This window comes from Orycteropus afer, unplaced genomic scaffold, assembly GCF_000298275.1.
Source record: "Orycteropus afer afer isolate SDZICR_OR568_19922 unplaced genomic scaffold, OryAfe1.0 scaffold00380, whole genome shotgun sequence".
In the NCBI taxonomy this organism is placed as follows: Eukaryota; Metazoa; Chordata; class Mammalia; order Tubulidentata; family Orycteropodidae; genus Orycteropus; species Orycteropus afer.
The window spans coordinates 2993840-3020066 of NW_006921967.1; positions in this window are offsets into that span (position 1 = coordinate 2993840).

The following is a 26227-nucleotide window of genomic DNA, read 5'->3' on the forward strand; positions in this document are numbered from 1 at the left end:
TTGAATTGCCAGCCTTCTGGTTAGCAGTCAAGTGCCTTAGGCACTACGCTATCAGAGCTCTTGGAAACATACTACATACCTAAAGTAACACAAACTGAGGTAGAAAAGTTGAACAGACTCATAACAAAAGAAGAAATTGTACAGATCATAAAAAAAATTACCAACAAAAAGAAGCCCTGGCCTAGATGGTTTCAATGGAGAATTCCACCAAATGTTCAGAGAAGAAATGACACAAATACTACTCAAACTATTCAAAAACATACAAAAGGATGTAATCCTCCCAAATTCATTTTGTGAAGCAAGCATAACCTTGATACCAAAACCAGGCAAAGACATCACTCAAAAGGAAAATTACAGACCAATATCCCTCATAAATGTAGATGCAAAAATCTCCAACAAAATCCTAGCCAATAGTCTCAACAGTATATTAAAAAAAAATAAATAATACATTATGACCAAGTGGGGTTCATACCAAGTATGCAAGGATGGTTCAACCTTAGAAAAACAATCAATCTCATCCACCACATAAATAAAATAGGTGGAGAACAACAAAGTAGGAGGTCTCACACTCCTGGATCTCAAAACCTACCATACAGCCACAATAGTCAAAACAGCCTGGTATTGGTACAGTGGCAGACACTTAAACCAGTAGAATAGATTGAGAACCCAGAAAAAGGTCCATCAACTTATGGTCAGATGATTTTTGGCATAGGGCTGAAATCCATTAAATGGGGAAGAGATGGTCTCTTCAACAAATGGTACTGGCCAAACTGGATATACATTTGCAGAAAAGGAAACAAGATCCGTACCTCACAGCATATACAAAAACTAACTCCAGATGGATCAAAGACTTAAATGTGAAACCTAAAACTATAAAGTTCCTCAGGGAAAAAATAGGGGCAAATTAGGGGTCCTAATATATGGCATAAATAGACTATCAAGCATAACTCAAAATGCACAAACAGCAGAAGATAAACTAGATTTATAGGACCTTCTAAATATTAAATTTTTATGTGCTTCAAAAGACTTCCCCAAAAGAGTCAAAAGAGAACCTACAGATTGGGAAAAAATATTCAGCAATAACATATGTGACAAGGGAATTATGTCTAAAATTTACAGAAAACTCTAACACCTCAACAACAAAAAGACAACCCAATTAAAATATGGGCAGAAGACATGAATAGACACTTCACCAAAGAGGATATTCAAGCAGCCAAAAAGCACAATAAGAAATGTTCAAGATCATTAGCAGTTAGAGACATGCAACAAAAACAACGAGATACCATCTTTCCCCAGCACTAATAGTAAAATTCAACAGGACAGAAAATAACAAATGCTGGTGAGGATGTGGAGAGACTGGGACTCTTATACACTGCTGGTGAGACTGTAAAATGATGCAAGCATTGTGGAAAGCAAAATACGGCAATTCCTTTAAAAGTTGGAATTAGAAATATCATTTGATACAGCAATCCCATACTAGGCTAAAGAAGTGAGAGCCAGGACAAGAATAGATATATGCACTATTTATAATAGCAAAAAAATGGAAACAACTTAGGTGACCATCAACAGAAGAATGGATAACCAATCTATGGTACATACACACTATGAAATAGTATGCAACTCTAAGGAATAATGTCAATACTACAAAGCACCACATAACATGTATTAATTTTGAGGACATTATGTTGAGTGAAATAAGTCAATCACAAAAGGACAAATATTATACTAGTTCATTATTGTAAAAGGTCAAGGTAAGGTTTATATATGGAACAAAACTTTCTTTGTTGGTTACCAGGGGTGGGAAGGGAGGGGAGGAAACACTGCTAGATAGGTAGAGACAAGTATTGATTTTGGATAAGGGAAGAGCAATGTACCAAATGTGAGTGATCAGCATGGTTGTATTGAGGAATAGGAAGACATAAAGAGGTACATGGAAGGTACAGACAACAAAGATGATTCCTTTTCCATATACAGTACTCCACTGTCAATATGGCAAACATTGGTGTATGAGTGAATAGATGAGTGGACAGGATGAATGATCACATATGTCTAGGCAGGGGGTAGTGTGTATGTAGGGACTATGTATTATGTTGGCAGATGATGTTTCTAGAAGCATATTTTTATATGCTGTAAGAATGTCCAGGTATATAGTAGAGCTCACAAAGGACAGGGGTGTAGTGACTTCTTGGGCACAGCCAGCTGCCCAGAGGGAGTGAGTAATTGGACCATGGTTGCAGTGGACATCAAGCTCAATTGGCATAACATACTGCACAAAAACATTGTTCCACATTCTACTTCGGTGAATAGCACCTGGGATCTTAAAAGCTCTCAAGCAGCCATCTAGATGCAATGATGGATTTCTTCTCATCCAGAACAAAGAAGAATGAAGAAAAAGACACATGGAAACAATTAGTCCAAGTCACTGGTACACCATGCTATCCTCAGCCTACATGATCATGAGACAAGAAGAACTAGATAGTGCCTGGCTACCTCTGTCAGCAACTCAGAAGGGGCTCTATGTAGGAGATCCTGGATAGAGTGGGAGAACAATGTGGAACACAATTCAAAATCATTAAAAAAAACAAACAAACAAACAAAAAAAACTAGGCCTGATAGAGCCTGGTGAACCTCTGAGGCTATGACCCCTAGCTACCCTTCAGGTCTGGAATTGAACTCCCTCCTGTTGCTTCCAGCCAAATAACAGATAGGTATATGGGCTGAACATTTACATCAGGTAGACACACTACTTGGAGCAATCAATCATGGGAGAATAGAAGCACACTGTATGCACAAGGACACAGCTTTGGGGGTGGGATTTCATGGGAGGGAAGAACACAGGTAAGAAATAACCATGGGGAGGAAGTGGGAAGAGAGCTGTTACATTGTGAGGAATTGAAGTCAAAGTCATGAGGCAAAATGTGTATGGAAAATGAACTTTCTCTGTAAACTTTCACCCAAACACAATAAAGAAAGGAAAACGGGAGGGAGGGTGGAGGGAGGGAGGAAGGAGGAAGGAAGGAAGGAAGGAATCAAGCAATGTATTGCATTGGGCAAGTCTGCTACAAAAGAACTCTTTAAAGCTAAAAAGTAAAGATACCACCTTGAGGGTTAAGGGACATCTGATCCAAGCCATGGTGTTTTCAATTGCCTCATATGCATGTGAAAGCTAGTCAATGAATAAGGAAGAAGAATTGAGCCCTTTGAATTAGGATGTTGGCAAAGAATACTGAATATATCATTGACTATGAGAAAATGGAACAAATCTGTCTTATAAGAAGTATAGCCAGCATGCCCTTTAGAAGTGAGGATGGTGAGACTTTGTATCACATACTTTGGGCATATGATCAGGTGGGATTCGTCCCTAGAGAAGAACATTAAACTTGGTTAAAGTAGAGGGTCTGCAAAAAGAGGAAGACCCTCAATTAGATGGATTGACACAGTGGCTGCAACAACGGGCTCAAGAGTAGCAATTATTGTGAGGAGAGCATAGAACCAGGTAGTGTTTTAATCTATTTGCAAAGGGTCTCCATGAGTCCAAACTGACTTCATGGCATCTAACAACAACTTCCTACATAGACTATAGTGGATATTACTTAAAGAGTGTTTTTAAAAAAACTTCCATTTTCTGCAGTTTGGGGTTTGGTTATTTTGGAGATACTAGGGTACAAGGAAAGAATTACCTCCATTAGGGATCATATCCATCCTTTTATTAATTTGGACGTTTGCTGCCCCTTGACCATTTGTAGCTTTTTATGGCAGTGATCAATAGATAAGTAAGTGAGTGACAGAGAGACTGATTTGAATAATTGGATTGTATTTACATAGTGGATTCAAGGAGACTATGAGCTCTGATGACATAGTGACTAAGGCATTTGACTACTAACCAGAAGCCTGGCAGTTCAAATCCACTGGCCATTCCACGAAAGGAAGACTGGGTAATCTACTTCTGTAAAGTTACCACCTCAGAAACCCAAAGGGGGTGGCTAGGAGTCTGAATTGACTCGATGGCAGTGAGTTTTTTTTTTTTTTTTTTGGTTATGTTTATAATCTAGAACATTCACTGGGGGCTTCTCTTAGGATTCTTTTGCCCTATAATTTTGATCAATATTAAGCCACATAATTCCAATAAAATCTAGAGCAGCAAGAACTTAGATCATATGGGAATAAAATATTGGATAATCCCAACTTGTTCAGCTATGGAAATACCAAGCAGAGAATAAGAAGAAAATAGAAGGGATGTGGAAGGATGAAGCCTCAGCTCTTAAATCAGAACTTTGGATCACCTACATTTGTGGGGCCTATAGCAGTTATATAGGAGCTCTGGTGATGTAGTTAGTGCTTAAGGTGTTTAACTGCTAACCAGAAGGTTGGTGATTCAAACTCACCAGCTGCTCCACAGGAGAAAGATGGGCCAATCTACTTCCATAAAGATGCACTGCCTTGAAAACCCAAGGGGGTCATTATGAGTCAGAATAGACTCAATGGCAGTGCATTTGGTTTTTGGTTTTACTGCAGTTATCTATTATGTTAATTAAATTTTTCTCCCTCTTACCCTTTTTGCCACTGTTTTATGTTTCATATATTTTAACTGAATATTGAATTTTCTCATCTATGTCAAGAAATTTGAAAGAAAACTACTAGTAGAAGATAAGGTCTCACATGTCCCCTGATTTGGGAACATATATTTTTCATCTGGGACAAAGACTGAGGTTGGATGATGAGGAACAAAAGCAGATATTTTACTTTGCCCACAGATCTGCTCTTCACTTTCTGCACGATATTCTGTGTCCTGGGATGTTGATATTTCCAGATGGGTCAATCAGCTCTCTTGCCCTCTGGCTTCTAGTTTGGTTTGGTTTTTAGGAGAAAAAAAAAATAATAATAATAATTATAAGAGAAGAGTGATGAGGTTTCTGTTTCCCTTCTTGTTTCATAAGTACTACAGTTGGTCTTAACTTCAGTTATTTACGAAAGCTCATTACTCCTGCCTAGCAGCCTCATCTCATAGTTACAGCTACTATCACTGAGGTCTTGTGATTACTTCCATTTCTTGCCTAACCTACTTAGGCTTAAAGGTGGTAATAGCTCTATAGTGGCCCCTGGACACTTCACCAGTCCTTGTTTTCCTTAACTTTGATAGTTTCTTTTGTAAGCTGTCCCTTTTGTGACCTTTTCTCAAATACCCTCACTTAAGTATACTGTGCTTATTTGTTTCCTATTGGAACAGTTAATTGCTTTGTTTTTACTTATAAAATACATTTTTATAAAGAAGAAAATGCCATTAAATGATGCTCATAATATTAAGAGATTCTGCACAGTTCTTTTATACCAATGTAGTTAATTAAAGAAGATAAAGTAACATTATAATGAAAGGTTCAAAGATAGAGAATTGAAAAGCTAAAAGGGAGGAATATGCTCAGTATTTTTCAAGCTGAAAGAACTGAAGAAAAAATTCAAGCCTTGAGTTGCAATATCAAAGTGTTCTATGGACAAAATATTCAACTTTGCCCAAAGCATCTGAAGAAGAAGGAAAGAATACACAGAGACATTATACTGAAAAGAATTGGTATCACGTGCCAATTGGATGGACATTCCACCATTTTGGGAGTGAGCAGATGATCAAGAACTGAAAGTATTGAAGGAAGAAGTCCAAGCTGCACTGAGGACATTGACAAAAATAATGGTTCAGGAATTAATGAAATACCAATTGAGATGCTTCAACAAATGTATGCAACACTGGGAGTGCTCACTCATCTATGTCAAGAAATTTGAAAGAAAACTACCTGTCCACCTGACTGGGAAAGATCCATATTTGTGCCCATTGCAAAGAAATGATTCAGCAGAATGTGAACATTATCCAACAATATAGTTAATATCACATCCAAGTAAAATTTTGCTGAAGATAATGCAAAAACAGATGCAGCAGTAAAAAGAACTGCCAGAAATTCAAGCCAGATTCAGAAGAGGACATGAAATGAGGAATATCATTGCTGATATCGATGGACCTTGGCTAAAAGCAAGCTGTGTTGATCTGTGTTTTATTGACTCTGCAAAGACATTTGATTGTATGACTAATAACAAATTATGGATAACATTGCAAAGAATTGAAATTGCAGAACACTTAACTCTGTGCTCACGTGGAACTTGTTCACATACAAAAAACAGTCCTTCTAACAGAACAAAGGGATACTGCATGGTTTAAAGTCAGGAAAAGTGTGTGTCAGGGTTGTATCCTTTCACCTTATTTATTCAATCTGTATGCTGAGCAAATAATCGGAGAAGCTGAACTGTATGAAAAAAAAAAAGCATCAGGATTGGAGGAAGACTCATTAACAACGGGCCACATGCAGATGACAAAACCTTGTTTTGTGAAAGTAAAGAAGATGACTTAAAGCATTTACTATGAAGATCAGACACTATAGCCTTTAATATAAATTGCACTTCAATATAAAGAAATACAAAATCTAATAGGCGACATGATGATAAACAGAGAATATATTGAAGTTGTCAATGATTTCATTTTAGTTGAATCTACAATCAATGCCCACAGAAGCAGCATCAAGAAATTAAATGACATATTTCATTGGACAAATCTGCTGACAAAGACCTCTTTAAAGTACTAAAAAGCAAAGATGGCACTTTGAGGGCTAAGATGTGCCTGACTCAGCCATGGTGTTTTAATTTTGATCACTTTATATGCATGCGGAAGTTGGACAATTAATATGGACGACCAAAGAAGAACTGATACATTTGAATTACCACATTGGCAAAGAATATTAACTGTACCATGAACTGCCAGAAGAACAAACAAAACTGTCTTGAAAGTACAGCCAGAAAGCTCCTTAGAGTGAGGAAGGCAGGACTTCATCTTACATATTTTGGTCATCGTGAGAAATGAGTCCCTGGAGAAGGACATCATGCTTGGTAAAGTAGAGGGTCAGTGAAAAAGAGGAAGACCCTCAAAAAAACATGTACTGACACAGTGGTTGCTTCAGTGAGCTCAAACATAACATGGATTGTGAGGATTGTGTAGTACTAGGCAGTGTTTCATTCTGTTGTTCATGGGGTCAGGAGTCTGAACTGACTTGATGACACCTAAGAACATAACAACAGTAATACTTAATTAGAGTAAGATCAGTTAGGCCATAGTGAGCTAATTATCAAAGTCAGTAGGTAAAATTAATCTCCTTTAGCAAAGATAGTTTATAACTTTAAGTGAAAGTTTCCTTGATAAAGATTCATACAAATGTGGTTTGCTATAACAAACTTAGACTGGAAACTAGAAAATAATAATAATAGTAAAAGATCTCTTTGCTCTGTTTATCATCAAGCTTAAATGGAAACCAGACATTATGATAATAGAGAACACCAAACCAAACCAAACCCACTGTGATGGAGTCGACTCTGACTCTTAGTGACCCTATTAGACAAAGTAGAACTGCCCTATACAGTTTCCAAGGCAGTAAAGGAAGGTTGGGCAATCCTACTTCCGTAGTGATACTGCCTCGGAAACCCAAGGAGGGGTCGCTATGAGTTGGGTTTGACTCGACGGCACATAACAACAACAACAACAACAAATCTTTACCAAAGCAGACTGCTTCATCTTTCTCCCATAGAGGGCCTGGTGGGTTCAATCTCCGAACTTTTGGTTAGCAGCCAAATGCTTAACTACTTTGCCCCCAGAGCTCCTCAATAGTGAATAAGTACATATATAATTTAAATTTTATGGTAACAGTATGCAAATATTTGCTAACTTCTTTTCTTTCTAGCAAAATGCAGTGACTGGTTAAATGCCTGTCTTCTCAGTACTCTTGAACCTATACACTATTGTTCTTTCTTCTATTTAAAAAATATATATTGATGAATGAGACCAGTAACTTCAGTTTTATTACATTTTTCACTAAGACCTAAATTAAGAGAATGTGGTTTATTATTTTCTGCTTCAACAATTACTTTGTAACCATTAGCAAATTACTTACCACTTTGGCTTCAATATACTTCCCATAAAATGAGGGTAATAAAAAGTATCTCACAAGATTTAGGTAAGAATATTTAGTTAATATATGCAAATATTGTTCAAATAATTAATTGACATTGATATAGGAAAATTACATACTCTGGAAGAAGAAACCATTATGAGAATTCAAGCCCTCCTACACAGTAAGCTTTTTTTATCTTTTTCCCTAATGTAGGACAAGTTTCTTTCTTTCTTTTTAGTACTTTCTTCATTTGCAAAAACAGGATGAATAATGCCTTCTTTATAATTAAGTGAGATTATGAATAAATGTACTCAGAATAGCTCTTTGAATACAGTATATGTTCAAAAAAGAGTCTTTTTTCCTACTAGCCCAGGTGGAGATCTTTATACTTCTCTGTATTATTCTTGGCTTAGGCATTTACCTCAATTATACTATAAGGTTACACATTCAGGGAGATTTTTTTCTGAACTTGGACTTAAAATAATGGAAAGCTGTATTGTTATTTAAATTTTTATGAAAGACTCACAGAAAAAAATTAGTCCTGGGCAAGAATGAAAAAGATTTTACCAGAGAAAGGGCCAAGGCATTTATGGCAGAAGAAACAGTGTATAAGAAAGCAGAGCTATGAAGTGACTGGAAACATAAATATGGGTGAATTATTTTGTTTCATTGCTTCTTTCTTCATGAGCAGAACATCTATAATGAATCTACCTAATAGAAGTGGTTTGTGAATATGCAATACAATACACAGTCACCAGAACAAAGGAGAAATAACAAAATGCATGTTTTTTCCCTTCCTTCTAGTTTCTCCTTCCTACTTTGCTGTTGGCCAGGATGCTTCATCCTTTCTCTTTGCTTCCCAGTCCTTTTTTTTTTTTTTAACCTCATTATGATAAATTTTCCCCAGACCCAGAGTCTGCCAGAGAACAGAACCGATTTTGTCACCTAGTAACTAATGATGATTAGTATCAATGTGTTAATGTTTAGATCATACCATTGAAATATTTCACTCTTCTATGTTGTCATTTGCAAAATATTGCACCATATATATATTATATATATATATATATAGAAACAAACAAATGAAAATTAAGATCTAGTTGCAAGAGAGGTACAGATTCCGTCAGCTCAGGAAGTAGAACTTCAGTGGCCTTGCTTTGCCTCCTCTGAATCACACTCCCTGGAAGCTGCCTCTTCTACTCACTGATTCAGAGTTGACAAAGAACATCCTCCCACCACACTTCCCCATTGTGCCCTAGGAGCCCATGTTGTGAATATACACTACTGAGATGAAATGAATATTGTCCTTTCAATCACTCACATTTCATCCCCAATTTTGCTCATTTTTCTCTTGCTCTTGTCTTTGCAATTATAGAAGTTGCCAGCCCCCTCTTTTTCTTTATTTAGTTGTTTTAGGGGATTTTATTTTCTTCCTTGAGTCTTGAATCTTCTGCTTTTATGTTTCTTCTCTTAAGGCATATCTAAACTCCTTTATTATATTTTTAGACTTCAATCTTTCTCATTCTTTCTTAGGTTGTAGACATATCTTAGAGTTCAACTCTTCAAAACAGAAAGAAAGCTATTGAAATATTTTCAAAATCCTTTTTTTATGTTCTCTTCCTTTGAACCAGAGCCTTCTCTTATATCTCTCAACCTCATTGGCAAATTTAAATGAATTATTCTGAGATTCCGGAGATTCAGTCTGCCTTGCCTTCTTGATATTGAGGATGTCATGATTCTCTAATTCTTTTGTTTAAGTTTCAATAATCCAAGTTTTGCACATGGCTACCTTTCTTTTTTTGTATTCTCTTCTCTGGGCTTTCTAGACGGCCCACTCTTCAGTTCTGTTCATAGCTATCTCCTTTCACGTTCATGAAGCCAGTTCTACTCCCTTATACATTCAGATGCCAAACTCATTTGAGATAGGTATAACACTGGAAATTACCTTATGACAACAAACAAATGAGTTAATGTGTGGAAAGTACAAATGTATTTGTCAGGTTCATCCAATTCATTTGGAAAAAAGGAAAGAAGTGTGTCTAATGGCTTTGTCTAATTGAGGTGAAAATCCCCTAAGGGCAGAAGCAGATCATTCTTTTGATTCACAGTCAGTAGAACACTAAGGATAGAGTGGGCGACACGCTGCAAATGCTGCTGTTAATAGGCATTGCAAGCTCTTCTGAATTATAATTTTTTAAAATATAAAATGAATCTTTTCACTTCACTTTAAAGTATACAGCCTATTATAAAATTGCACTGCCTACAAGTTTATGAATAAGGTGACTGTTTTCCCTGTCCAAATTGCAGGTTATCAGAGATACTTGTCGATCACAAGTGCAAATCATCACCAGCTGTGACATCAATTATGTTTATTTGCTAGTTACCATAGCTTAGCAATTGGAAGGAAGGTTGGGCAATCTACTTCCAGAGTGATACTGACTCGGGAACCCAAGGAAGGGTTGCTATGAGTTAGGGCTGACTCGATGGTACACAACAACAACGCAGCTTAGCAATGTTGTTGTTATGTCCCATTGTGTTGACTCTGAGTCATAGCTACCCTATAGCACAGAGTAGAACTACCACACAGGGTTTCCTAGGCTGTAATCTTTATAGGAGCAGATAACCAGGCCTTTTCTGCCACAGTGCATGGGGTGGGCTTGAACTGTCGAACTTCCACTTAGCAGCTGAGTGCTTAACTGCTGTATGTACTACCAGGGCTCCTAAGCCCAGCATAAGAAATATACTGTATCTGTGGTTACATACTTCCATTGTAAAGCTGATCAAAAACAGCTTCTAGACCTCTCCTTTCTTTACAACTATACCACACTACCTTTTTCCAACACAGAATCATTCTATATTACATCACTCACACTCAGAATATTTCTGAGGCATCAAAATATCTTAAACTCTCCTCTTATTAAAGTACTTAATGCCTGAGGGGTGGGAAATTAAAACTCTCTTCAGAGAAGCCCACTTCTTCATATGTTACCATAAATTACAAACATTAAAGTTGAATATTTAAATGTTTTTCTTTATATGTATAAATTCTCCATCATACTAAGCTTCTAGAAGGCAGGATTATTTCCCTCATTATGGCATCCTTCTGTTGACCCAAAATGCATCTTCAGTAAATATTTGTAGAACTGAACTCCACATAGAGTATTATCCTACAGCAGTGTCACAACTTTTGGATGTTCCTGGTCACTATAAGTCAGTAAAGAAAAGCAGATAATCATATGATAAAAGTTGCCCAAAGCAGTACCAGTTGAAACATGGCTGTTAAGGTGAGCAGTGTTGACAGAAAGAAGCTTACTGAAAGTTGGACAAATAAAAATCTCATTCTTTTCTAAAATAACAAGTCAGTTGATTACATGGTCTATATGAGCCAGTAAGAAATACAGTGGAAAGTTACCCAGATGAAGGAAAATAAGCAGAGATTTTCCTCACAGATAAGACTAACTCAAGTATCTGTTGCTTATTTGTCAGGGGCTGACAAATAAGAGAGTGAATGCATTGACTACAGGTTAAGAATTCTTCTTTAATAATTTTCTTTTAAGAACTAAAGAAACATATGATTTCAAGTTTTGTTTTATTAATGCAACCAGGGAAAAATCAAAACAACATAATTTAAATCTCTTTATGAATTGGTGAATGAGTTGCTTAAGCATGTAATTCTTTAGAGTTTGATTATCAATATACTGTGTATTGATTAAAAGACCCCTAAAACATTCATAGTAAAAATATGAAAATCATTTTTATTTGTTATATTTTTTAAGTTTAAATATTTCTCTCCTTCAAGAGAGAGTTTCCCATAGGTCAAATATTTTATCACTCTATTTTTCTCAGGAAATAACTGTAAGGCAATGAGATCAATTTTTGCCTATAATCAGAAGTATATTTTTGGCTTGATAGTCAAAGATATGTAGGATATGATATTAGAAGAGGGCACTTACAGGAAAGTGGTCTCTCTAAATGAAAATATGCATCAGACTAGACTTGTGTACCAAAACAAAAGTCCAAAGAGAAAAAGAAATATAAATAAATTCTACTACTTCATTAAAATTAGAGAGGTTCCTTTGAAAAGTTTCAAGCATAATCAAAGAGAGTAGCATCATTGCCAATCTAACATATACATACATACATATGTATATACTGGTAAGAAGATTAGGGAGTATATCTAATTTGATACCAATGCTTGGCTCTATAATATCTGTAATTTGAGTTCACACTCTTAGAGAGGACAAGATGTTCACATCCTACTTTAATCCCCTGCCATTATTCTCATGCTCACATGTTCCACCTATCTCAAGTATCATAATTGTTCTCTGGAAAGCTAGCGCTTTCTATTTTGTGTGTGTGTGTGTGTGTTTGTGTGTATTCAGGGAGAAGAGTTCAAAGTAATTGAGAATCAGTGTGTGTATGTGTCTATGTGTGTGTATGCATATGTGTTTGCACATGTGTGAGTGTTTGGTAGTTTAGAAAATTGGGGGAGAATTAAAGAGAGAAGAAAATGACAACAAAATGTGAGTAATACTGATTTTAGGAATTATTACTCCTTAGTACAGGATGTGACTTCCTATTCCCTAACACCACAAGTTCCTTTCCATAAAGATAACATTTTTTATCAAATAGTGTTCATTTTTAATATATAGAATAACATATTCTCAAATCAGTACATTTTTATTTGACTTAAGTCCCTAAAGTCTCTCCCTCTCTCCTCTGCTTATTGGACTCTTACTTATTTCTAAAGCTATATTTTCTCTTGAAAGGCATTCCCAATTTCTACCAAAAAAAAAAAAAAAAATCTCTCTTCTCTGTTATTTCCTCAAGAGAATTTTGCATCAACTTAATTTTAGAATTTATCCCATTTTTAAGTATTTGCTTATCAAGAACAGTCCCTTAAATTGCAGCAAATGTTATTTCATTCTATTACTTTAGGACAGCATCTGAAACATAGTTAATAACACTATGTGTTAACTACTGTGGCATGTGAATATACACTTATCCGCTTGAAATAGGAGACAGCTATTATATCACAGTTTTGGGGTCAGGAGTAATTTACAATGTTGCAAAATATTGGGCAGAGCTAGACTCTTATCTGAAGGTTTGATTGGGAAAGGATAGATATCCAAGTATATATGGTTGTTGGCAGCATTCAGTTCCTTGAAAACTGTTGGAATGAGAGTCTCAGTTTCTTTTTGGCTATTACCCGGAAGTTGTTTGTTCTCATTTCATTGTCACATAGACTTCCCCAACACAGCCACTTGTTTCATCAAAGGTATAGATTGTCAATATGCAAGCTCAAGATAAAGCTGAAGAAAACTAAAACAAGGCCATGATAGCCAAAGTATGACTTTTACTATGTCCTACCTAAATTTAGAGAACATCTCAAGGACAGATTTGATGCATTGAACACTAATGACTGAAGACCAGACAAGAAGTAGGGTGACACCAAGGATACTATACATGAAGAAACCAAAAGATCAAGACAGAAAATAAAAAATAAAAAAACAGTAATGGAAGTGAAAAGAGACTCAGAAACTTGCTCTTGAATGTTGAGTAGCTAATGCAAACAGAAGAAACGAAGTATAAGAGCTAAACAGAAAATTTCAAAGGGCAGCTTGAGAAGACAATGTAAAGTTTTATAATAAAGTGTGCAAAGACCTGAAATTAGAAAACCAAAAGGGAAGAAAACGCTTGGCATTTTCAAATGGAAAGAAATGAGGAAAAAAAAAAAAAGTTCAAGACACAAGTAGCAATATTGAACGATTTTATGGGAAAAAATATTGAACAATGCAGATAGCATCAAAAAAATATGGAATAAATACACAAGTCACTGTTCCAAAAAGAATTGGTCAACATTCAACCTTGTCAAAAGGTAGCATATATTCAAGAACTAATGGTTTTGAAGAAGAATTCTAAGCTGCATTGAAGGTATTAGTGATAAACTAGGCTCCAGTAATTGATGGAATGCCTATTGAGAAGTTTCAACAAACGGACTCAATACAGCTGGTGTTCACTCATTTATTTCAAGAAATTTGGAAGACAACTACCTGGCCAACTGACTAGAAGAGATTCATATTCATGTCTTCTAAATAAAGGTGATCCAACAGAAGTGGAAATTGTTTAACAATATCATACACAAGCAAAATATTACTGAAGATAATTTTAAAATGGTTACAGCAGTATATTAATAGGAAGCTGCTAGAAATTCAAGGTGGATTTAGAAGATGTGGAATGAGGAATATACTTGCTGTTATCAGATGGATCTTGGCTGAAAGAATACCAGAAAGATGTTTGTTGTTGTTGTTGTTATTTGCAGTCGAGTCAGCCCCAACTCATAGCGACCCCTCCTTGGGTTTCCGAGGCAGTATCACTACGGAAGTAGGATTGCTTAGCTGTGTCTTACTGACTATATAAAGCCATTTGACTGTAAAAATCATAATAAATTATGGATAACATAAAAAAAATGGGAATTAAAGAACACTTAATTGTGTTCATGAGGAACCTGTACATAGACCAAGAAACAGTCCTTCACATAGAACAAGGGGATACTGCATGGTTTAAAATAAATTAAAAAAAAAAGGTATGCATCAGGGTTGTATCTTTTCACTGTACTCATTAAATCTGTTTGCTGAGCCAATTATCTCAGAAGCTGTACTATGTGATGAACTCATTAGAATTGGAGAAAGACCCATTAACAGTCTGTAATGTGAAATTGAAAACTTTGCTTGCTGAAAGTAAAGAGAACTAGAAGCATGTTCTGATTACCTAATGCTGCTCTGACAAGAATATATACAACAGATGAGATGGCCTTAACAAACAGGAGTTTATTCTCTCATAGTTTGGAGGCTTTAAGTCCAAATTCAAAGTGCCAGGCTCTAATGGCTGTGTGAAAGCCCCTCGACCTTGGGCTTCAGCTCTGCCTCTTGCTCCCAGCCCACTGAAGCTAGAGGTATCTCTTCACTCAGGCAGCTACTGGCTGCTGAGGCTAACAAGCCCAAAGTAGACAAATAAAATGGCACAGTCACAATGTTACCAAACCACACAGCAGGCCATTAATTCAAGTCCACTGTAAGTCCCAAGGTTGGCAGAGCATGGCAGGCTGCTGAACAACGACACAGCTACAGGCAGGGTCCAAGCGTGTCATAAGCTAGAGACCATTCCCAAAACAGTTTCTTATATATGGGAAGCAGACCACATCCCTAAGGCAGCTACTTAGCTGCTCACAGTAGATTCCACCATGGAGTTGAGTACTACTCTCATCATGGGCAATACTACATCTAGCTGCCCAGCCACTCAACCAGGCCCAGCCAAGTTGACACACAAGCTTAGCTACCACAAAGCACTTACTGATGAACTCTGAAGACTACAGCCTTTGGTATGCATGATACCTCAACATGAAGAAAACAATAATCCTCACAACTGATTCAATAAGCAACATCATGATAAATAAAGAAAATATTGAAGTTCTCCAGGATATCATTTTACCTTGATCCATAATCGATGTGCATGGAAGCAGCAGTCAAGAAATCAAATGACATATTGCATTGGACCAGTTCTGCAAAAGATCTTTTTAAAGTGTTAAGAAGCAAAGATGTCACTTTGAAGACTAGGACGTGCCTGACTCAAGCCGTGGTATTTTCAATAGCCTCATATGCATGTGAAATCTGGACAGTGAAATAAGGAAGTTAGAAGAAGAATTGATGTCTTTGAATTATGATATTGGCAAAGAATATTGAATATACCATGGACTTCCAGAAGAACAAACACATCTGTCTTGGTAGAAGTATAACCAGAAAACTCATTAGAAGTGAAGATGGAGAGACTTCATTCTACATACTTTGGAGATTTTATAAGGAGGGATCAGTGCAAGAAGGCATCATGCTTGGTGAAATTGAGGGTCAGTGAAAAAGAAGACGACCCTTAAAAGGATGGATTGACATCATGGCTGCAACAATAGGCTTAAGCATGGCAATGACTATGAGTGTGACACAAGAGTGAGCAGAGTTTCATTCTGTTTACATAGATTGGTATAATTTGTAACCAGCGCAACAGCACCCAAGTATAACACCAACATCAAGGGAGAAATCCTCTTAGAAAATAGGTGTTAAGGTCTTAAGTAAAGTATCATAAAAGTGATATTTGTGCCATATTCCATTTGTTAAAAGCAAATTACAAATCTAACTCAAAATCAAGGGAAAAATATTACACAGCATGGATATGAGGAGACACGGATCAATGGACTCCACTTTTGCATCTGTTCACCACATCACTGATATATTTATTATATTTAGTTTAGATTTTAATGGGAGGAGGAGGAGTAATGTAGCTTGATGCTGAAAAGAATACAGAGGAGCATCTCCAGGAATTGGAGTTTTCAGTTTTACTATTTTTCTACCACTCTTTTCTTTTATTATTCTTTCACAAGACCTCCCTGGTGTTCTATGCACATGTTTCTGTGCCTCACTGTTTGTCAGGTATAGGGAAGAACCTAGAAAATTGTATTCAAGAGTCAGTCATGTTAAAGATAGAATAATTTATAAAAGGCAGAATACAAAATCTGATACATAATTCAACTATAGTTCTTAAAAGAGTTCAAATAATTAGTTATAGTAAAAGATTAGAAGATCATAAAAATATTTATAGTGTATCTCAGTACCATGGGGCTATGAGTGATTGTTTTGTTATTGCTATTACTTCTATTCTCCTGTTTTACCATATATATATATTTTAAGTATTATACATACATATATATGTATGATATTTAAAATGGGAAAATGAAAGATAAAATTTACTCACAAAGAATACCTCATATTCTATGTTGGCTGTTCAAATGGTGAGAATAAGAGTAAAATGAGTGAAACAAAATTAAAAAACAGAAAAGATAGTGACATCTTTCTTTTAATGTGATCATGCATGTCGCTGCTTGCAAAATACCAGAATTTCTAATATATTTAGATGAATATTTGTTTGGACATAAGCCTCTCCTCTCTAGGACTATTACTTTTTGATTACTGGCATTCTGGGGATATGTATGATTATTTTAAACTTTAAGCCAAAAGAAATGTAACACATGACTCAGAGCCAATAAACTAACTGATAACTGTTTTGAGAGTTAACAGTTTTAAAAACAAGTTAGAGTTGCCCCAAAACACCTTGTTATCATAAAGGTGGAAAATCTAAAGAGAATTTAGAAACATCTTACATGCTACAATAACTTCCCTGAGGTCAGAGATTACATCTAGTAATAGAAATATCAATCACAAGCAAACTGTTAGTCTTTCTATGGAAGCCTTATATTTTCAGTGGAATATATACTCGTTGTTCATTGTGGCTTTAGTTTATAAGAAATGAAACTGTGGCTATCATATTCTACAAACAGCACCATGAGAAGATTATAACTAAAAGCTCCTTTGTAGGCCTTGGAAAAGATCAGAAATTAAGAATAAAGTAAATCCACACGGACAAGTACTCATTAATTTTTATATTTAAAGAAGATGTGCTGTATTACAGAAGCAAACAAACTGCTTTTGTATTCAACTTCTCATTTCAGTAGGTAGTAAAAGTAACTAAATTCTTGTTGTCATTGTTTTTGTTATGTAGTGATGAGTCATGTCTGACTCATAGTGACCTTATGTACAACAGAATGAAACACCGCCTGGTCTTGTGTCAGCCTCACGAGCCCTATTATACCTGAGCCCATCACTGCAGCCACTGTGTCTATCCTTGCTGTGGAAGGCCTTCCCCTTTTTTGTTGATGCTCCACTTTACTAAGCATGACATCCTTCTCCAGGGAATGGTCCCTTCTGACAACATGACCAAAGTAGGTGAGACAAAGTCTGGCCATTCTCGCTTACAAGGAGCATTCTGGCTGCACTTCTTTCAGGACAGATTTGTTAGTTCTTTCAGTAAAGAACTTTACTTTGCTTAGTAAAGTGGAGCATCAACAAAAAAGGGGAAGGCCTTCCACAACAAGGATAGTCCATGGTACTGTCAGCATTTTTTGCCAACACCATAACACAAAAGCATCAACTCTTCTTCAGTCTTCCTTATTCATTGTCCAGCTCTCACATACATATGAAGCTATTGAAAATACCATGGCTTGGGTTAGGCACATCTTAGTGTTCAAGGAGATATCTTTGCTCTTCAGCAATTGAAATAGTTTTTTTTTTGCAACAGATTTGCCTATGCAATATATATTTTGATGTCTTTATTGCTGCCTCAATTGTTTGATTGCAGAACCAAGTAATACGAAGTCTTTGACTACTTCAATCTTTTCTCCATTCATCATGATGCTGCTTATTGGTCTGGTTGCGAGGATTTTTGTTTTCTTTATATCGAGATGTAAACCATCCTTCAGACTGTAGTCTTTAATCTTCATCAGTAAGTGCTCCAAGTCATCCTCACTTTCAGGAAGCAAAATTGTGTTGTCTGCTTACTGCAGGCTGTTAACAAGCCTTCCTCAAATCTGATGCCACATTCTTCTTCATATAATCCAGTTTCTCAGATTATTTGCTCAGCATACAGATTGAATAAGTATGGTGAAATGATAAAACCCTGACACACTCCCTTCCTGATTTTAAAAGATGTAATATCCCCTTGTTCTGTTTGAACAACAGCCTCCTGGTCTGTGTACAGGTTCCTTAAGTATAATTAAGTGCCCTGGAATTTCCATTCTTCTCAATGTTACCCATAATTTGTTATGATCCACACAATCAAATGTCTTTGCTTTGCATAGTCAATAAAACACAAATGAACAACTTTCTGGTATTCTTTGCTTTGAGCCAAGATCCTTCTGACATCAGCTATGATATCCTTCACTCCATGTCTCCTGAATCCAGCTTGCATTTCTGAAAGTTTTCTGTCAATATACTGCTGCAAACATTTTTGAATTATCCTCAGTAAGATTTTACTTGTGTGTGATATCAGTGATATTGTTGGATAATTTCCACATTCTGTGGAATCACCTTTCTTTGGAATGGGTACAAATATGCATGTCTTCCAGGCAGTTGGCCAGGGAGCTGTCTTCCAAATCTTTTGGCATAGCTGAGTGAGTGCCTCAAGCATGGCATCTGTTTGTTTAAACATCTCAATGAGTATTCCATCAATTCCCAGAGCCTTGTTTTTCACTGATTCCTTTAACACAGCTTCAACTTCTTCCTTCAATACCATTGGTTCTTGATCATATGCAACCTCCTGAAATGGATGAACTTCAACCAATTCTTTTTGGTAGAGTGACTCGGTGTATTCCATCCATCTTCTCTTGATGTTTCCTAAATCATTCGAAATATTCATTCAATATCATTCAACATGGACTCTTCTATATTGCAATTTGAGGCTTAAATTTTTTCCTTTCAGTTCATTTCTTTCAGTTTGAGAAATGCCAAGCATGTTCTTCCCTTTTGATTTTCTAACTCCATGTCTTTGCACATTTCATTATAATAATTGACTTTGTCTTCTCGAGCTTCTCTTTGAAATCTGTTCAGCTCTTGTATCCTATTGATTCTTCCATTTGTTTTAGCTACTCTCCATTTAAGGGCAAGTTTCAAAGTCTCCCCTGACATCCATTTTGGCCCTTTCTTCATTTTCTTCAAGAGTGATCTCTTGCTTTCTTCATGGATGATATTCTTGATGTCATCCTATAACTCTTCTGGTTTTTGGTCATTGCTGTTCAATGAATCAAATCTATTTTTAGATGGTGTCTTAATTCAGGAGGACTATAATTAAGGTCATATTTTGGCTCTTATGGGCTTCTATTAATTGTCTTCAGCTTCAACCTGAACTTGCAAATGGGTAGTTAATGGTCTGTTCCACAATCAGCTCCTGGTCTTGTTTTGGCTGAAGATATTGAGCTTCTCCATTGCCTCTTGCCACAGATGTACTCACTCTAATTCCTGTGTACTCTGTCTGGCAAAGTCCACAAGTATAGCCACTGTCTGTGTTGTTGAGAAAAGGTATTTGCAATGAATAAGCCATTGGTATTGCAATATTCTGTCACATGACCTCCAGCATTATTTCTGAGGGGCTCATCCTCTAGCACTATAAAGTACAATTTTTCAGGCTATTCATAAGTTTTCTAGTAATATATCAGACAGTGCTTCACTGCTATCCATAAGGTTTTCACTGGCCAATTCTTTGAAAAGTGGATAGCCTCTTCCTTCTTCTGAGTCTGTCTTAATCTGGAAGTTCTGCTGAAACCTGTCCACTGTGGGTGACCCTTCTGGCTATGCACCACTAGCATAGCCTCCAGCTTCACAGCAACACTCAAGCCAGCATAGTATGTATAACAAACTGACAGACAAGTTTGTCTCCCATAGCTGTTTCAAATTGCTCTGATCATTTCCTGGTCTCCCCTGCCGCTTGCTTATCAATCTACCTCTGGCAAGTAAACACCTGCCTTCCACTCCTTCCGGGAGTGGCTTTCTGCAGCGTGCCTCCACACACACCAACACCTGCCTTCTGCTGCTCCTAAATTCTAGTGTGAATTCTTCCTCTTTTTTGAAAAATAGTGAAATACACTCACATCCTGATACAATTACATGAGGGGGACCCTGCAAAACTTAAATAGGTTCTTGTCTTCTGGTGAGAAAGAATTGCTCACAGAGCCAGTGGTGGTTCGTAGAGAGCAAGCCTTTAACAAAAAACATTGCGTGAGACTATACCATGGAACAGCAAACTAGGTATAGAGCATGCTAGCCAGACTGCCAATGTTTGCCAGTTGGCTTACAGCAATGATAGGAGACAGAATGAGGAAGCTATACAATTAGCAAGTCAAGAGGATGGAACTTATAGCTTTTGATATTCTAGTCCTCTGGATTGATCCAGCCATCTGCTCTCTATAGATCAAAAGGTGCACCTTCACAGAACCTCCTGTGTTGATACCCTAGGACCTGCAACAGGTTGTCTAGCAATCCTATACTTTTCTAATTGCAATTTTTCCAGTTTTCTGGTTCCTCTCAGTAGGGGTAATTTAAGTAGTTTACAAAAGAACATGACTGGTAACTTCCATCCCTTACATTTATCTTTACTTCACTATCAGTCCAAGTAAGGTAATTTATAAAGGAATGTGGCCTGCCAGCTTCCTTACATCTGTCCCTATCTCACTATCAGTAGAAAACCAAACCAAACTCACTGCCAGGGAGTTGGATCTTACTCATAGCAACCATTCCTTGGGTTTCTGAGGCGGTATCACTGCGGAACTAGAATGCCCAACCTTCCTTCCAAGGAGTGGCTGGTGGGTTTGAACTGCCAGCCTTCTGGTTAGCAGTCAATGTCTTAGGCAGTATGCCACCAGCAGCTTCTATTCCATATGTGAGCTCTCCCTACCTCAATATGACAATTTCACTGACATCAAAATGTCCCCAAAGTTTAAAAACTTTTGTGATTTAGTGGAAATCTTACATGAATAATTTTGGTGTATTTTGTACCATTTTGTTACTGAAGGTTTATATATCTCAGTTATTACTCCATTTTAGCATATTTCCTTCATTATATTTTATGAACTATTTTAGCACTGAGCCAAAAGATAATTTCTCTAATTTAGGACATTGAATAGGAGCTGAATTAACTATTTTACCATTTTATCAATTAGGAAGTGTACATAACCCTTTCAGCTTTTCATGAGTCCAAGAAAAGGAAAAAGAAAATGCACTATACATATATATATGTATGTGTGTGTGTACAGAAACGTGTGTGTGTGTCTGTCTGTGGTGCAAACCCACCAGCCACTCCTTGGAAGGAAGATTGGACAACCTGCTTCTGTAGAGATACTGCCTCAGAAACCCAAGGAGGGGTTGCTATGAGTCCCATCAACTCGATGGCAGTGTTTTTTTTTTTTTTTTAATACACACACACACACACACACACATACTTTAAAATGCCAAAAGTTAACATTGTGCCAACTCCAATAACTGGTTCATAGTTATCTAAATTTAATTACTCTATTCAGTGGAATAAAAACTCAGTTAGGGCATCTACTCTGTTCTGTACTCTGATGTATTCCAAGTTTCTGAAAAATATGTGGCAAAGAGTAGGATATTATCAACAACTAAGAATGAATAAATAAATTAATCTGTAGTTTTAAAACGTAAATGTGCAGAAGAACACCAGAAATTAATCTAGCAGAATATCTTAATTGTGAGTAGATATGATTCAAATTAGGCAGCATAAAACCAAAAGTATTGGGAAAGTACTCGGGAGAAGGGATAGAGAAAATAAACATTTCCATGGGGCCTAGGCATGGTAGTCTTCTCTATGTCATTGAAAATTTCTCTCCTGGTGGTTTCTCAGGAAAAAAAGCAGAGCATGTACAGGGCTTCAAAATCAGACAGTGGTAAAAACAGTTATTAAAGATATGCCATATATCCTAAAACACAACTTCCAGTCAGATCCTATATTTCCTCTTCCTGAAACTGATTAACCAAAAAAAACAAAACAAAAAAAACTCATGCTGTGGAGTTGGATCTGACACATGGTGACCCTTCCTTGGGTTTCTGAGGCGGTATCACTGAGGAAGTAGATTGCCCAACTTTCCTTCTAAGGAATGGCTGGTGGGTTTGAAATGCCAGCTTTCTGGTTAGGAGTCACATGCCATAGGCACTATGCCAGCAGAGCTCCTCCAAAATGGATTGCATATAGTTAATTCTGCAAAACAGCCCAATGGCTAAGGTAAAATGTTCTTTGTTAAACTATTTAGCAGGCTATGGTTTGTCCTGAGAGTGACGCCAGGAAAACAAATTCCTTAAAGAAGCAAGATTCAAAAAGACATTTAAGGGCAAATGGCTTGGGTGTTTCATCCAAACTCCCAAACCAAAAACCAAATCCCCTGCCATTGAGTAGTTTCTGACTCATAGTGTTTCCATCTTTAAGGCAGCAGATTACCCCATCTTCATTCCGCAGAATGGCTGGTGGGTTTGAACTGCCAACCTTCAGGTTATCAGTTAAATTCCTTAGGCACTGTGCCACCCAACTCCACAGAGAATTCTAGATTCTAGAGAAGTGAAACGATGTCTCAGTAGGAATAATAGTTCTCAGTTTATAATAGTCTCTCTGTACTCACAAGAATTTGTGAGATATCATCAGCAAGGATACACTAAAGGAGGAACTTGAGCCTAATAATTTCCAAAGTAGCATTTAAAAAACTGCTTCATAACATTTCCAACAAAAAAGAAAAGTGCATGTGATAAAGGTATCTCTGGTGTTAGAGCATCTCAACTTTAAAATTGCCCCTCCACAGTTGCCAGCAGGCCACGTGGGACAGTTAAAAATGTATCTGTTAGTTCTAGAGACCGTCTCAATCTTTCTCATGATGCAAAAGAAACTAACCATATTCTTACATAAGCCTGGTAAAAGACTATGCTTTCTAATTCTTTTGTATAATACAAAGTGCAGAATTAAGTGTGATCTAAAAAGTGCTTATTGGGTGCCTACGATGTGTTCAGTACTACGTAGGCACTACTTACTACACAAAAACAAATCAAGGCATACCTATAGTTCTCAAAGTGGTTGCATGCTATTTGGGAAGATAAGAGAAGTATACACACAAAAAAGTTGTTCTCCAATTGGTTTATCTTTTATTGGAGGGCTGCATAGACACTTCTTTAAAGGATGTATTAATAAATATATTACTAATTATCATTGTCCCATGCATAATTAAACACATAAAATTGCAAAGATATAGTTAATTAGTAGTTTCTTGTGTCCATACTTTGATCATTGCATGAGCATATATTACAGCTGATTTATACTGAATTTGTGAATGTTTTGTTGTCAGTGGACATGTTGTTGTTGTTGTTGTGTGCCATTGAGTCAGACCCGACTCATAGCTGCCCCTCCTTGGGTTGCCGAGGCAGTATCACTACAGAAGTAGATTGTCCAACCTTCCTTCCAAGGAGTGGTCAGTGGACATAGAAGAATTTAAAAAAAGAAACAAAATTCCTTCCCCAACCTATACACACCCACCTCTAGAGACAGAGACTAGAGATGAAAAATGGCTCGTAGCCAAAAAATTAATGGAGTTCTTCAAAAAGGCAATTGCAAATTTTGGCTGGATCTTCATGTAGTATCATTATGAGAGATCTTGGTTAGCAATGGGCCTAATTATTCCCCACAGGACTAAGGAAGCACAATTTGCATGTGCAAGGGAGAAGTAGACTTAAAAATGTAAGGAATTAACAATTCTCTGCCCAATAATGAGACAGACAAACTCCTTTGTGGGAGAGTGGGAAGAGGCAATCTTTTAAATATGAAACTTTTAGGAAGATAGATCTAGAGTCATATTGCCAAGGACTCTGCCTTATTTGAGTCCAGTGATATAGTGGGTAAAGCATTTGGCTCCTAATGAAAAAATCGGTGGTTCAAACCCACTGGCCACTCTGCAGAAGAAAGATGAGGCAGTCTATTTCCTTAAATATTTACAGCCTTGGAAACCTAATGGGGGTCATTATGAGTTGTAATTAACTCCATGGCAGTGGGAATTTTCTGCTTTATTTAACCAGTCTAGTGATTTTTTTTTTTTTTAATGGATATGAAAGGCCCTATTCTCTCTGGTCACAATGAAGCTTCCTACTCTATTGTCTTACACAGATTTATTCTGAAATTTATGTTTCTTGCCTGGTCCTCAAGACATTTCAGTTAGATGATATACTCTCTGAGATTTAATGTTCTAAGATGTGCTTTTGTATGTGTGTAAGTTTCTACCCATTTGATTTGTGCAACATTTTTCCATTAAAAACCAAAAACCAAACTCACTGCTGTTGGGTTGTTCTGACTCATAGTGACTGCTCCTTGGGTTGCTGAGGCAATGTCTCTAAGAAGTAGATTGCCCAGTTATGTATGTCTTTTTTTTTTAAGCAATGAGGAAACTCACAAATATGTGGTTTTAATTCCTCTCCTATATTATAATTTTCTTTAACTTACTTAACCCTAAGTGCTGATGTACCCACATAGGCTGATGTGTTGGAATGTAGAACAGTAACCTGATAAAAATTCATAGCCCACTGTTACTCTATGTGGAGGAATTAGACTCCTACAAGGAAAACTATGTTCAAAAGTTTTAGGAAGCACTCAAAGAGTGAAGGGTAGATTCTCAGAGAGGATCAGAGATTGGTAAAGGTTCATATACATAATTCAGGGAAGAAAGTGCCTGGTGGAAAATTTAGGAGTGATGTAAATTCAACCTTCTATTTCCCAATATATATAAAGAGGAATATGACTTTTTTTTATTTTTATTTTTTTTGAATTGTGATTGAGTGAAAGTTTGTAGAGCAAATTAATTTTCCATACAGCAATTCATACATATTTTGTTTCATGACATTAACTGCAATCCTCATAATCTAACAGCTCTCTTCCTACTTCCTCCCTCTGTTTACCCTTACCCTGTGTCCTTTCTTGTGCATTTGTGGCCTCTGAGCTATCTCCCTGTGCAAATACTGCTCTTCTGGTTTCCCATGGTTGATTGTTCTAAGAAGTGTACCTAGCTGGTGTAAACATTCCCCTGTCTATTATTGGCTGGAAGCCATGGGAGTGAGTTGAATTCTAGGCCGAAAGGCCACTAGGGGCTGTAGTCCCGGAAGTTTCTATCAGGCCACACGTCTGGTCTTTTTTATGATTTTAAGTTTTATTCCACACTTTTATCCAATGTTATCCATGATCTCCTATTTTGATCCCTTTCCATGTGGTTGTGAGTTCTGGTGGTGTACAGCCTAAGGCATTTGACTGCTGACCAGAAGGCTGGCAGTGCAAACCCACCAGCACTCCTCAGATGGAAGGTTGGGCAATCTGCTTGTGGAGTGATACCGCCTCAGAAACCCAAGGAGGGTCACTATGAGTCGGATCCTACTCGATGGCAGTGAGTTTGGATTGGTTTTGTCCAAGTGGTTGACTGTGGTAGCCAGACACCACCTAGTTCTTCTGTTCTTAGAGTCATGTAGGCTGAGGTTCACATGGTTCACTAGTCTCTTGGATTAATTGTTTTCATATGTCTTTTGTTTTCATTTTTCTTTACTCTGGATGAGGAGAGAACAATTGTTGCCTCTTAGATGACCACTTGCAAGCTTAAGACCCCAATCACTGCTCACTAAGGTGTTGTTATGTTATGTTAGGTGCTGTCTAGTCGTTTCTGACACATAGAGGCCCCATGCACAGCAGAATGAAACACTGCCCGATCCTGTGTCAGCTCCACGATCCCTGCTATACTTGACCCCATCATCGTAGCCACCGTGTCAATCCATCTTGTTGAAGGCCTC